The sequence below is a fragment of the Mytilus galloprovincialis genome, chromosome 2 (genome assembly GCF_965363235.1).
Source record: "Mytilus galloprovincialis chromosome 2, xbMytGall1.hap1.1, whole genome shotgun sequence".
NCBI lineage: Eukaryota > Metazoa > Mollusca > Bivalvia > Mytilida > Mytilidae > Mytilus > Mytilus galloprovincialis.
Window position 1 is genome coordinate 3,691,490 of NC_134839.1, and position 13,200 is coordinate 3,704,689.

At 33.2% G+C, this 13,200-nt stretch overlaps 1 protein-coding gene across 2 annotated transcripts in view; it reads left to right on the plus strand.

Moving 5' to 3' along the window:
* The window catches only part of LOC143062701 (single-strand DNA endonuclease ASTE1-like), a 58,013-nt gene that overhangs the window by 24,963 nt on the left and 19,850 nt on the right, over positions 1–13,200 (plus strand). The window lies entirely within an intron of this gene.

Consider the following 13,200-nt stretch of genomic DNA (forward strand, 5'->3'; position numbering starts at 1 on the left):
GTACAGGATTACATCGCCTTGATGTGTCTTTTCTGTTTTTATCCAAAATTTGTCTTACAGGCTTGATAGCCATATATAGGCCTAACTTTTGGCGATACTTGTTAGATCTTGTCACATCACATGACACAGAAATCTTCGGATTTAACCCTCCCCCTTTTTTGGTAAAAACGGCTCCAAGGGTATATTCATATGCTAAACGATTTCGCATCATTCAAAACATTTACCAGACTACTTGTATAGCTAATATAGACCACCAGAAGCTGTTTTTTACGAAAAGAAGCCAAAGTGTGCACATGTATCCGATTTATAAAGCTATAGTCCGTTTCAAAATAGTGAATTTATTTCATATTGAACTGGTCCGAATTTTTAATTTGGTTTTCGGCACAGCATCACTCAAATTAAATTTTCTGTTGATCAATATCAGAAGCACATGATTACTTCGAAAAGGCAATACTAACAAAGAGACAAAATATTACACCTGCAACAAACAGTACCGTAATGTCTATAAAAATCAGTGTAATTTTTTACCAATTTTTAAACAGGGGTAGGCTCCAGAAATTAATTCCTGTGTATTATACAGTTTTCAATGAGATATTTTGCATAGTAGAATGAAGTCAAGCAATGTGCAAGTAACTAATGCGGCAAAAAAAATCAAATTTCAAAAATTGTTTATTACCGTATAGGTTACAATGTACCAAATAACATTACATGGGCGCAGCCATTTTATGAAGAGAACATGACATAGAGATAAAAATAGATGGCTCTCTGTGATTGGTTGTTATATCTTTTACATATTTTTCTTCTGGAATGCATTATGAATGAAGTTTCATGCAAGCACAAATTTGTCCTTAAATGTATAGTATGAAGGGCCGGAAATATTTTTTTTATGTTGCTCATAATTAGGAAAATTTTTCTGCGAAATCGTCAGGTATCGTGAAAAACCCCAAAATTCACCAAGAAAAGCCATGGGACCATATATATTTGAGTGCGGTAAAATCGCAAAAAGATATCGAGCTTCAATTAGACAACAGCAGTTTTTCCATAATTAGTTTATTAAAAGCGCCTTTTAAGGAGATAATTGCTAAAAATAGCATTGCCGGCAATGGGGCCACCATTTAGTACTTTATATCCTATAATGGTCTCAAAATATGTCAAAAATTGTATTTAAAGAAAGATTTAGACATCAAAAACGCTTTACTAGTGTTGTGATATGTGTGAATAATTCCGTTTTCATGCTATAGTCTGTTTCTTATTTGCATTCAAAATACGGGTAGGTACAGGATTACATCGCCTTGATGTGTCTTTTCTGTTTTTATCCAAAATTTGTCTTACAGGCTTGATAGCCATATATAGGCCTAACTTTTGGCGATACTTGTTAGATCTTGTCACATCACATGACACAGAAATCTTCGGATTTAACCCTCCCCCTTTTTTGGTAAAAACGGCTCCAAGGGTATATTCATATGCTAAACGATTTCGCATCATTCAAAACATTTACCAGACTACTTGTATAGCTAATATAGACCACCAGAAGCTGTTTTTTACGAAAAGAAGCCAAAGTGTGCACATGTATCCGATTTATAAAGCTATAGTCCGTTTCAAAATAGTGAATTTATTTCATATTGAACTGGTCCGAATTTTTAATTTGGTTTTCGGCACAGCATCACTCAAATTAAATTTTCTGTTGATCAATATCAGAAGCACATGATTACTTCGAAAAGGCAATACTAACAAAGAGACAAAATATTACACCTGCAACAAACAGTACCGTAATGTCTATAAAAATCAGTGTAATTTTTTACCAATTTTTAAACAGGGGTAGGCTCCAGAAATTAATTCCTGTGTATTATACAGTTTTCAATGAGATATTTTGCATAGTAGAATGAAGTCAAGCAATGTGCAAGTAACTAATGCGGCAAAAAAAATCAAATTTCAAAAATTGTTTATTACCGTATAGGTTACAATGTACCAAATAACATTACATGGGCGCAGCCATTTTATGAAGAGAACATGACATAGAGATAAAAATAGATGGCTCTCTGTGATTGGTTGTTATATCTTTTACATATTTTTCTTCTGGAATGCATTATGAATGAAGTTTCATGCAAGCACAAATTTGTCCTTAAATGTATAGTATGAAGGGCCGGAAATATTTTTTTTATGTTGCTCATAATTAGGAAAATTTTTCTGCGAAATCGTCAGGTATCGTGAAAAACCCCAAAATTCACCAAGAAAAGCCATGGGACCATATATATTTGAGTGCGGTAAAATCGCAAAAAGATATCGAGCTTCAATTAGACAACAGCAGTTTTTCCATAATTAGTTTATTAAAAGCGCCTTTTAAGGAGATAATTGCTAAAAATAGCATTGCCGGCAATGGGGCCACCATTTAGTACTTTATATCCTATAATGGTCTCAAAATATGTCAAAAATTGTATTTAAAGAAAGATTTAGACATCAAAAACGCTTTACTAGTGTTGTGATATGTGTGAATAATTCCGTTTTCATGCTATAGTCTGTTTCTTATTTGCATTCAAAATACGGGTAGGTACAGGATTACATCGCCTTGATGTGTCTTTTCTGTTTTTATCCAAAATTTGTCTTACAGGCTTGATAGCCATATATAGGCCTAACTTTTGGCGATACTTGTTAGATCTTGTCACATCACATGACACAGAAATCTTCGGATTTAACCCTCCCCCTTTTTTGGTAAAAACGGCTCCAAGGGTATATTCATATGCTAAACGATTTCGCATCATTCAAAACATTTACCAGACTACTTGTATAGCTAATATAGACCACCAGAAGCTGTTTTTTACGAAAAGAAGCCAAAGTGTGCACATGTATCCGATTTATAAAGCTATAGTCCGTTTCAAAATAGTGAATTTATTTCATATTGAACTGGTCCGAATTTTTAATTTGGTTTTCGGCACAGCATCACTCAAATTAAATTTTCTGTTGATCAATATCAGAAGCACATGATTACTTCGAAAAGGCAATACTAACAAAGAGACAAAATATTACACCTGCAACAAACAGTACCGTAATGTCTATAAAAATCAGTGTAATTTTTTACCAATTTTTAAACAGGGGTAGGCTCCAGAAATTAATTCCTGTGTATTATACAGTTTTCAATGAGATATTTTGCATAGTAGAATGAAGTCAAGCAATGTGCAAGTAACTAATGCGGCAAAAAAAATCAAATTTCAAAAATTGTTTATTACCGTATAATGGTCTCAAAATATGTCAAAAATTGTATTTAAAGAAAGATTTAGACATCAAAAACGCTTTACTAGTGTTGTGATATGTGTGAATAATTCCGTTTTCATGCTATAGTCTGTTTCTTATTTGCATTCAAAATACGGGTAGGTACAGGATTACATCGCCTTGATGTGTCTTTTCTGTTTTTATCCAAAATTTGTCTTACAGGCTTGATAGCCATATATAGGCCTAACTTTTGGCGATACTTGTTAGATCTTGTCACATCACATGACACAGAAATCTTCGGATTTAACCCTCCCCCTTTTTTGGTAAAAACGGCTCCAAGGGTATATTCATATGCTAAACGATTTCGCATCATTCAAAACATTTACCAGACTACTTGTATAGCTAATATAGACCACCAGAAGCTGTTTTTTACGAAAAGAAGCCAAAGTGTGCACATGTATCCGATTTATAAAGCTATAGTCCGTTTCAAAATAGTGAATTTATTTCATATTGAACTGGTCCGAATTTTTAATTTGGTTTTCGGCACAGCATCACTCAAATTAAATTTTCTGTTGATCAATATCAGAAGCACATGATTACTTCGAAAAGGCAATACTAACAAAGAGACAAAATATTACACCTGCAACAAACAGTACCGTAATGTCTATAAAAATCAGTGTAATTTTTTACCAATTTTTAAACAGGGGTAGGCTCCAGAAATTAATTCCTGTGTATTATACAGTTTTCAATGAGATATTTTGCATAGTAGAATGAAGTCAAGCAATGTGCAAGTAACTAATGCGGCAAAAAAAATCAAATTTCAAAAATTGTTTATTACCGTATAGGTTACAATGTACCAAATAACATTACATGGGCGCAGCCATTTTATGAAGAGAACATGACATAGAGATAAAAATAGATGGCTCTCTGTGATTGGTTGTTATATCTTTTACATATTTTTCTTCTGGAATGCATTATGAATGAAGTTTCATGCAAGCACAAATTTGTCCTTAAATGTATAGTATGAAGGGCCGGAAATATTTTTTTTATGTTGCTCATAATTAGGAAAATTTTTCTGCGAAATCGTCAGGTATCGTGAAAAACCCCAAAATTCACCAAGAAAAGCCATGGGACCATATATATTTGAGTGCGGTAAAATCGCAAAAAGATATCGAGCTTCAATTAGACAACAGCAGTTTTTCCATAATTAGTTTATTAAAAGCGCCTTTTAAGGAGATAATTGCTAAAAATAGCATTGCCGGCAATGGGGCCACCATTTAGTACTTTATATCCTATAATGGTCTCAAAATATGTCAAAAATTGTATTTAAAGAAAGATTTAGACATCAAAAACGCTTTACTAGTGTTGTGATATGTGTGAATAATTCCGTTTTCATGCTATAGTCTGTTTCTTATTTGCATTCAAAATACGGGTAGGTACAGGATTACATCGCCTTGATGTGTCTTTTCTGTTTTTATCCAAAATTTGTCTTACAGGCTTGATAGCCATATATAGGCCTAACTTTTGGCGATACTTGTTAGATCTTGTCACATCACATGACACAGAAATCTTCGGATTTAACCCTCCCCCTTTTTTGGTAAAAACGGCTCCAAGGGTATATTCATATGCTAAACGATTTCGCATCATTCAAAACATTTACCAGACTACTTGTATAGCTAATATAGACCACCAGAAGCTGTTTTTTACGAAAAGAAGCCAAAGTGTGCACATGTATCCGATTTATAAAGCTATAGTCCGTTTCAAAATAGTGAATTTATTTCATATTGAACTGGTCCGAATTTTTAATTTGGTTTTCGGCACAGCATCACTCAAATTAAATTTTCTGTTGATCAATATCAGAAGCACATGATTACTTCGAAAAGGCAATACTAACAAAGAGACAAAATATTACACCTGCAACAAACAGTACCGTAATGTCTATAAAAATCAGTGTAATTTTTTACCAATTTTTAAACAGGGGTAGGCTCCAGAAATTAATTCCTGTGTATTATACAGTTTTCAATGAGATATTTTGCATAGTAGAATGAAGTCAAGCAATGTGCAAGTAACTAATGCGGCAAAAAAAATCAAATTTCAAAAATTGTTTATTACCGTATAATGGTCTCAAAATATGTCAAAAATTGTATTTAAAGAAAGATTTAGACATCAAAAACGCTTTACTAGTGTTGTGATATGTGTGAATAATTCCGTTTTCATGCTATAGTCTGTTTCTTATTTGCATTCAAAATACGGGTAGGTACAGGATTACATCGCCTTGATGTGTCTTTTCTGTTTTTATCCAAAATTTGTCTTACAGGCTTGATAGCCATATATAGGCCTAACTTTTGGCGATACTTGTTAGATCTTGTCACATCACATGACACAGAAATCTTCGGATTTAACCCTCCCCCTTTTTTGGTAAAAACGGCTCCAAGGGTATATTCATATGCTAAACGATTTCGCATCATTCAAAACATTTACCAGACTACTTGTATAGCTAATATAGACCACCAGAAGCTGTTTTTTACGAAAAGAAGCCAAAGTGTGCACATGTATCCGATTTATAAAGCTATAGTCCGTTTCAAAATAGTGAATTTATTTCATATTGAACTGGTCCGAATTTTTAATTTGGTTTTCGGCACAGCATCACTCAAATTAAATTTTCTGTTGATCAATATCAGAAGCACATGATTACTTCGAAAAGGCAATACTAACAAAGAGACAAAATATTACACCTGCAACAAACAGTACCGTAATGTCTATAAAAATCAGTGTAATTTTTTACCAATTTTTAAACAGGGGTAGGCTCCAGAAATTAATTCCTGTGTATTATACAGTTTTCAATGAGATATTTTGCATAGTAGAATGAAGTCAAGCAATGTGCAAGTAACTAATGCGGCAAAAAAAATCAAATTTCAAAAATTGTTTATTACCGTATAGGTTACAATGTACCAAATAACATTACATGGGCGCAGCCATTTTATGAAGAGAACATGACATAGAGATAAAAATAGATGGCTCTCTGTGATTGGTTGTTATATCTTTTACATATTTTTCTTCTGGAATGCATTATGAATGAAGTTTCATGCAAGCACAAATTTGTCCTTAAATGTATAGTATGAAGGGCCGGAAATATTTTTTTTATGTTGCTCATAATTAGGAAAATTTTTCTGCGAAATCGTCAGGTATCGTGAAAAACCCCAAAATTCACCAAGAAAAGCCATGGGACCATATATATTTGAGTGCGGTAAAATCGCAAAAAGATATCGAGCTTCAATTAGACAACAGCAGTTTTTCCATAATTAGTTTATTAAAAGCGCCTTTTAAGGAGATAATTGCTAAAAATAGCATTGCCGGCAATGGGGCCACCATTTAGTACTTTATATCCTATAATGGTCTCAAAATATGTCAAAAATTGTATTTAAAGAAAGATTTAGACATCAAAAACGCTTTACTAGTGTTGTGATATGTGTGAATAATTCCGTTTTCATGCTATAGTCTGTTTCTTATTTGCATTCAAAATACGGGTAGGTACAGGATTACATCGCCTTGATGTGTCTTTTCTGTTTTTATCCAAAATTTGTCTTACAGGCTTGATAGCCATATATAGGCCTAACTTTTGGCGATACTTGTTAGATCTTGTCACATCACATGACACAGAAATCTTCGGATTTAACCCTCCCCCTTTTTTGGTAAAAACGGCTCCAAGGGTATATTCATATGCTAAACGATTTCGCATCATTCAAAACATTTACCAGACTACTTGTATAGCTAATATAGACCACCAGAAGCTGTTTTTTACGAAAAGAAGCCAAAGTGTGCACATGTATCCGATTTATAAAGCTATAGTCCGTTTCAAAATAGTGAATTTATTTCATATTGAACTGGTCCGAATTTTTAATTTGGTTTTCGGCACAGCATCACTCAAATTAAATTTTCTGTTGATCAATATCAGAAGCACATGATTACTTCGAAAAGGCAATACTAACAAAGAGACAAAATATTACACCTGCAACAAACAGTACCGTAATGTCTATAAAAATCAGTGTAATTTTTTACCAATTTTTAAACAGGGGTAGGCTCCAGAAATTAATTCCTGTGTATTATACAGTTTTCAATGAGATATTTTGCATAGTAGAATGAAGTCAAGCAATGTGCAAGTAACTAATGCGGCAAAAAAAATCAAATTTCAAAAATTGTTTATTACCGTATAGGTTACAATGTACCAAATAACATTACATGGGCGCAGCCATTTTATGAAGAGAACATGACATAGAGATAAAAATAGATGGCTCTCTGTGATTGGTTGTTATATCTTTTACATATTTTTCTTCTGGAATGCATTATGAATGAAGTTTCATGCAAGCACAAATTTGTCCTTAAATGTATAGTATGAAGGGCCGGAAATATTTTTTTTATGTTGCTCATAATTAGGAAAATTTTTCTGCGAAATCGTCAGGTATCGTGAAAAACCCCAAAATTCACCAAGAAAAGCCATGGGACCATATATATTTGAGTGCGGTAAAATCGCAAAAAGATATCGAGCTTCAATTAGACAACAGCAGTTTTTCCATAATTAGTTTATTAAAAGCGCCTTTTAAGGAGATAATTGCTAAAAATAGCATTGCCGGCAATGGGGCCACCATTTAGTACTTTATATCCTATAATGGTCTCAAAATATGTCAAAAATTGTATTTAAAGAAAGATTTAGACATCAAAAACGCTTTACTAGTGTTGTGATATGTGTGAATAATTCCGTTTTCATGCTATAGTCTGTTTCTTATTTGCATTCAAAATACGGGTAGGTACAGGATTACATCGCCTTGATGTGTCTTTTCTGTTTTTATCCAAAATTTGTCTTACAGGCTTGATAGCCATATATAGGCCTAACTTTTGGCGATACTTGTTAGATCTTGTCACATCACATGACACAGAAATCTTCGGATTTAACCCTCCCCCTTTTTTGGTAAAAACGGCTCCAAGGGTATATTCATATGCTAAACGATTTCGCATCATTCAAAACATTTACCAGACTACTTGTATAGCTAATATAGACCACCAGAAGCTGTTTTTTACGAAAAGAAGCCAAAGTGTGCACATGTATCCGATTTATAAAGCTATAGTCCGTTTCAAAATAGTGAATTTATTTCATATTGAACTGGTCCGAATTTTTAATTTGGTTTTCGGCACAGCATCACTCAAATTAAATTTTCTGTTGATCAATATCAGAAGCACATGATTACTTCGAAAAGGCAATACTAACAAAGAGACAAAATATTACACCTGCAACAAACAGTACCGTAATGTCTATAAAAATCAGTGTAATTTTTTACCAATTTTTAAACAGGGGTAGGCTCCAGAAATTAATTCCTGTGTATTATACAGTTTTCAATGAGATATTTTGCATAGTAGAATGAAGTCAAGCAATGTGCAAGTAACTAATGCGGCAAAAAAAATCAAATTTCAAAAATTGTTTATTACCGTATAGGTTACAATGTACCAAATAACATTACATGGGCGCAGCCATTTTATGAAGAGAACATGACATAGAGATAAAAATAGATGGCTCTCTGTGATTGGTTGTTATATCTTTTACATATTTTTCTTCTGGAATGCATTATGAATGAAGTTTCATGCAAGCACAAATTTGTCCTTAAATGTATAGTATGAAGGGCCGGAAATATTTTTTTTATGTTGCTCATAATTAGGAAAATTTTTCTGCGAAATCGTCAGGTATCGTGAAAAACCCCAAAATTCACCAAGAAAAGCCATGGGACCATATATATTTGAGTGCGGTAAAATCGCAAAAAGATATCGAGCTTCAATTAGACAACAGCAGTTTTTCCATAATTAGTTTATTAAAAGCGCCTTTTAAGGAGATAATTGCTAAAAATAGCATTGCCGGCAATGGGGCCACCATTTAGTACTTTATATCCTATAATGGTCTCAAAATATGTCAAAAATTGTATTTAAAGAAAGATTTAGACATCAAAAACGCTTTACTAGTGTTGTGATATGTGTGAATAATTCCGTTTTCATGCTATAGTCTGTTTCTTATTTGCATTCAAAATACGGGTAGGTACAGGATTACATCGCCTTGATGTGTCTTTTCTGTTTTTATCCAAAATTTGTCTTACAGGCTTGATAGCCATATATAGGCCTAACTTTTGGCGATACTTGTTAGATCTTGTCACATCACATGACACAGAAATCTTCGGATTTAACCCTCCCCCTTTTTTGGTAAAAACGGCTCCAAGGGTATATTCATATGCTAAACGATTTCGCATCATTCAAAACATTTACCAGACTACTTGTATAGCTAATATAGACCACCAGAAGCTGTTTTTTACGAAAAGAAGCCAAAGTGTGCACATGTATCCGATTTATAAAGCTATAGTCCGTTTCAAAATAGTGAATTTATTTCATATTGAACTGGTCCGAATTTTTAATTTGGTTTTCGGCACAGCATCACTCAAATTAAATTTTCTGTTGATCAATATCAGAAGCACATGATTACTTCGAAAAGGCAATACTAACAAAGAGACAAAATATTACACCTGCAACAAACAGTACCGTAATGTCTATAAAAATCAGTGTAATTTTTTACCAATTTTTAAACAGGGGTAGGCTCCAGAAATTAATTCCTGTGTATTATACAGTTTTCAATGAGATATTTTGCATAGTAGAATGAAGTCAAGCAATGTGCAAGTAACTAATGCGGCAAAAAAAATCAAATTTCAAAAATTGTTTATTACCGTATAGGTTACAATGTACCAAATAACATTACATGGGCGCAGCCATTTTATGAAGAGAACATGACATAGAGATAAAAATAGATGGCTCTCTGTGATTGGTTGTTATATCTTTTACATATTTTTCTTCTGGAATGCATTATGAATGAAGTTTCATGCAAGCACAAATTTGTCCTTAAATGTATAGTATGAAGGGCCGGAAATATTTTTTTTATGTTGCTCATAATTAGGAAAATTTTTCTGCGAAATCGTCAGGTATCGTGAAAAACCCCAAAATTCACCAAGAAAAGCCATGGGACCATATATATTTGAGTGCGGTAAAATCGCAAAAAGATATCGAGCTTCAATTAGACAACAGCAGTTTTTCCATAATTAGTTTATTAAAAGCGCCTTTTAAGGAGATAATTGCTAAAAATAGCATTGCCGGCAATGGGGCCACCATTTAGTACTTTATATCCTATAATGGTCTCAAAATATGTCAAAAATTGTATTTAAAGAAAGATTTAGACATCAAAAACGCTTTACTAGTGTTGTGATATGTGTGAATAATTCCGTTTTCATGCTATAGTCTGTTTCTTATTTGCATTCAAAATACGGGTAGGTACAGGATTACATCGCCTTGATGTGTCTTTTCTGTTTTTATCCAAAATTTGTCTTACAGGCTTGATAGCCATATATAGGCCTAACTTTTGGCGATACTTGTTAGATCTTGTCACATCACATGACACAGAAATCTTCGGATTTAACCCTCCCCCTTTTTTGGTAAAAACGGCTCCAAGGGTATATTCATATGCTAAACGATTTCGCATCATTCAAAACATTTACCAGACTACTTGTATAGCTAATATAGACCACCAGAAGCTGTTTTTTACGAAAAGAAGCCAAAGTGTGCACATGTATCCGATTTATAAAGCTATAGTCCGTTTCAAAATAGTGAATTTATTTCATATTGAACTGGTCCGAATTTTTAATTTGGTTTTCGGCACAGCATCACTCAAATTAAATTTTCTGTTGATCAATATCAGAAGCACATGATTACTTCGAAAAGGCAATACTAACAAAGAGACAAAATATTACACCTGCAACAAACAGTACCGTAATGTCTATAAAAATCAGTGTAATTTTTTACCAATTTTTAAACAGGGGTAGGCTCCAGAAATTAATTCCTGTGTATTATACAGTTTTCAATGAGATATTTTGCATAGTAGAATGAAGTCAAGCAATGTGCAAGTAACTAATGCGGCAAAAAAAATCAAATTTCAAAAATTGTTTATTACCGTATAGGTTACAATGTACCAAATAACATTACATGGGCGCAGCCATTTTATGAAGAGAACATGACATAGAGATAAAAATAGATGGCTCTCTGTGATTGGTTGTTATATCTTTTACATATTTTTCTTCTGGAATGCATTATGAATGAAGTTTCATGCAAGCACAAATTTGTCCTTAAATGTATAGTATGAAGGGCCGGAAATATTTTTTTTATGTTGCTCATAATTAGGAAAATTTTTCTGCGAAATCGTCAGGTATCGTGAAAAACCCCAAAATTCACCAAGAAAAGCCATGGGACCATATATATTTGAGTGCGGTAAAATCGCAAAAAGATATCGAGCTTCAATTAGACAACAGCAGTTTTTCCATAATTAGTTTATTAAAAGCGCCTTTTAAGGAGATAATTGCTAAAAATAGCATTGCCGGCAATGGGGCCACCATTTAGTACTTTATATCCTATAATGGTCTCAAAATATGTCAAAAATTGTATTTAAAGAAAGATTTAGACATCAAAAACGCTTTACTAGTGTTGTGATATGTGTGAATAATTCCGTTTTCATGCTATAGTCTGTTTCTTATTTGCATTCAAAATACGGGTAGGTACAGGATTACATCGCCTTGATGTGTCTTTTCTGTTTTTATCCAAAATTTGTCTTACAGGCTTGATAGCCATATATAGGCCTAACTTTTGGCGATACTTGTTAGATCTTGTCACATCACATGACACAGAAATCTTCGGATTTAACCCTCCCCCTTTTTTGGTAAAAACGGCTCCAAGGGTATATTCATATGCTAAACGATTTCGCATCATTCAAAACATTTACCAGACTACTTGTATAGCTAATATAGACCACCAGAAGCTGTTTTTTACGAAAAGAAGCCAAAGTGTGCACATGTATCCGATTTATAAAGCTATAGTCCGTTTCAAAATAGTGAATTTATTTCATATTGAACTGGTCCGAATTTTTAATTTGGTTTTCGGCACAGCATCACTCAAATTAAATTTTCTGTTGATCAATATCAGAAGCACATGATTACTTCGAAAAGGCAATACTAACAAAGAGACAAAATATTACACCTGCAACAAACAGTACCGTAATGTCTATAAAAATCAGTGTAATTTTTTACCAATTTTTAAACAGGGGTAGGCTCCAGAAATTAATTCCTGTGTATTATACAGTTTTCAATGAGATATTTTGCATAGTAGAATGAAGTCAAGCAATGTGCAAGTAACTAATGCGGCAAAAAAAATCAAATTTCAAAAATTGTTTATTACCGTATAGGTTACAATGTACCAAATAACATTACATGGGCGCAGCCATTTTATGAAGAGAACATGACATAGAGATAAAAATAGATGGCTCTCTGTGATTGGTTGTTATATCTTTTACATATTTTTCTTCTGGAATGCATTATGAATGAAGTTTCATGCAAGCACAAATTTGTCCTTAAATGTATAGTATGAAGGGCCGGAAATATTTTTTTTATGTTGCTCATAATTAGGAAAATTTTTCTGCGAAATCGTCAGGTATCGTGAAAAACCCCAAAATTCACCAAGAAAAGCCATGGGACCATATATATTTGAGTGCGGTAAAATCGCAAAAAGATATCGAGCTTCAATTAGACAACAGCAGTTTTTCCATAATTAGTTTATTAAAAGCGCCTTTTAAGGAGATAATTGCTAAAAATAGCATTGCCGGCAATGGGGCCACCATTTAGTACTTTATATCCTATAATGGTCTCAAAATATGTCAAAAATTGTATTTAAAGAAAGATTTAGACATCAAAAACGCTTTACTAGTGTTGTGATATGTGTGAATAATTCCGTTTTCATGCTATAGTCTGTTTCTTATTTGCATTCAAAATACGGGTAGGTACAGGATTACATCGCCTTGATGTGTCTTTTCTGTTTTTATCCAAAATTTGTCTTACAGGCTTGATAGCCATATATAGGCCTAACTTTTGG